This window comes from Portunus trituberculatus, chromosome 41, assembly GCF_017591435.1.
Source record: "Portunus trituberculatus isolate SZX2019 chromosome 41, ASM1759143v1, whole genome shotgun sequence".
Lineage (NCBI taxonomy): Eukaryota > Metazoa > Arthropoda > Malacostraca > Decapoda > Portunidae > Portunus > Portunus trituberculatus.
Window position 1 is genome coordinate 32,916,426 of NC_059295.1, and position 2,500 is coordinate 32,918,925.

A 2,500-nucleotide genomic window follows, 5' to 3' on the forward strand; every position below is an offset into this window, starting at 1 on the left:
ACTAAACTTTTTACACATTTACCTGTTTATCTATCTATCTATCTATCTATCTACTTTATGCATCCATCTACTCATTCCTATCACTATCCTACTCCCATTTCCACTGCTTTTCCTATCCACACTCGTCTCTCCTCCTTGTCAATCCATCCATCCCTTCCTTGTTATCCACCAATGCTACCTGATTTCCCTCTCCTCCCCAGTGGCAGCTTGGACGTGTTTACAAGGGCCCCTCAACACTCACCTTATATCAGTAGGTGTGCGTGTTGGTGCCTCAACGTGGCACCAGCAAGCTGTGAAGAGAGAGAGGGTGTGTGTCAGTGAGGGAGTGAAGCTTAAAAATGAATGATAATTGTATATAAAACATTGATAAGGGATTTTTGGGTTTGGGGAATTAAAAGCTTTGTAGGTTACTTGTGTTGTGTAAAGATGTAGATAGATGGATGAAGGGATAAGTGTGTAAGTGGGTAGCTAGAGATACATAGATAAAGATAGATACATGAGAGAGAGAGAGAGAGAGAGAGAGAGAGAGAGAGAGAGAGAGAGAGAGAGAGAGAGAGAGAGAGAGAGAGAGAGAGAGAGAGAGAGAGAGAGAGAGAGCATGGTCAAATCCTCTAGGTACATAAAACAGCAACAACAATATCAGTAAAAATAAATAAATAAATAAATAAATAAATAGTAGTAGTAGTAGTAGTAGTAGTAGTAGTAGTAGTAGTAGTAGTAGTAACAACAACAACAACAACAACAACAACAACAACAACAACAATAATAATAATAATAATAATAATAATAATAATAATAATAATAATAACAACAACAACAACAACAACAAAACAATAATAATAATGTAACAACAAAAAACCTGACAGAAGAAAAAACAATTTAAACAAAAACAACAACAACAAAAAAAAAGAACATTTGACACACACCATTAAACTTCAATAGAATCATAAAGTTTGACATTTATATACTTATTTTTTTTTTTCTATTCCTACTTGGCATGTTTATTTATCTTTTACGTAACTAATCTCTCAGTGTGTTTATCTGTACGTCATATAATGCATACAAACACACTTATCTATTCTTTCCTCGTCAATGCTCGTAATCAAAACTATTCACTAGTCTATATATCTGTCCATCTATCTCATCAATTATCTATCTGAATGTATGTATGTATGTATGTATGTATGTAAGTCTATTTATACAACTTTACCTATAAAAAACTAATACAGGATGAAAATAGAAAGAAAAAAAAATGAAGCGAAGAGAAAACAAGGAACATCAATCTGTGCCCCTGTCTGTCTGTCTGTCTGTCTGTCTGTCTATGTAAATCTCTCTCTCTCTCTCTCTCTCTCTCTCTCCATCTGATTACTTATTCATACAACTACCTGAAAAAAAATAACACTAGATAAACAATGAAAAATAAATAAATAAATAAAATTAACTAGGAACATTAATTTCATTCTTTACTACATCAACAATTCACATTATCTTTCAACACAAAACCCATCCATCTATTAATTTATCTATCTATCTATTTATGCATCTATCCATCTACCTATCTATCTATCTATCTATCTACCTACCTACCTACCTACCTATCCATCTGCTTAACTGTCTATCTATTTATCTATCCATCTATCTAACTATCTATCTATCTATCCATCCACTATCTATCCATCCACCCATCTCTAAATTCAATAAAACATCAAGATAAGAAAAAAAAAAAACGAAGATTAGTAACGTCAATATCTTTTTACTTCACTTCACGTCACGGCATTAAGTCTTATTGGATTTACGAGAGAGAGAGAGAGAGAGAGAGAGAGAGAGAGAGAGAGAGAGAGAGAGAGAGAGAGAGAGAGAGAGAGAGGGGGTACTGGGTTAATATTCATATCCTTGTATCTACGAAGAGTGGAATAGAGGGAGGGCGATAAGATCCTCCTGATCCTGATCCTGATCCTCCTCCTCCTCCTCCTCCTCCTCTTCTTCTTCTCTTCCTCTTCCTCTCTCCTCCTTCTGTTTTTTCTTCTTCTTCTCCTCCTCTTCTTCTTTTCATGAATATAATTTTAGTCACTACATAAATGAGAGAGAGAGAGAGAGAGAGAGAGAGAGAGAGAGAGAGAGAGAGAGAGAGAGAGAGAGAGAGAGAGAGAGAGAGAGAGAGAGAGAGAGAGAGAGAGAGAGAGAGGCGGTAAGGTGACCCAAGAACCACCACACCCCCCCTTTCTCCCCATCCCCCGCCAACGTCACCCTGTCACCCTGCCACGCCGCTGCGCCAAACACACTAACGATGAAATGTGGCAAGATGAATGATGACGAGGGGAAAAAAGGGATAATAGGAGAAAAAATGAGAAAATAACAAGATGGTAAATGAGAAAATAAATGAGGAAATAGATGTTTTTGTTGTAAAGGGACTTGTTCTTTTTTCTTCTTTTTTTTCTTTTCCTTTTCTTCAAGTTGTCTTTTTTTTCATTCTTGTTTCTTGCTTTTTTTTCCCTTTTCT

General features: G+C 35.9%; 1 protein-coding gene across 4 annotated transcripts in view; it reads right to left on the reverse strand.

The window, feature by feature from the left end:
* Nucleotides 1-2,500, reverse strand: part of LOC123516432 (neuroglian-like) — a 181,138-nt gene that overhangs the window by 81,362 nt on the left and 97,276 nt on the right. For 3 of the 4 annotated variants that reach the window (XM_045275706.1, XM_045275705.1, XM_045275709.1), the window contains exon 2: nt 242-290. The exons of the other annotated variant lie outside the window; for it this stretch is intronic. The gene's annotated coding sequence lies outside the window, so the exon portion shown is untranslated. The remainder of the gene's footprint in view (nt 1-241; nt 291-2,500) is intronic. 4 annotated transcript variants of the gene reach the window in all.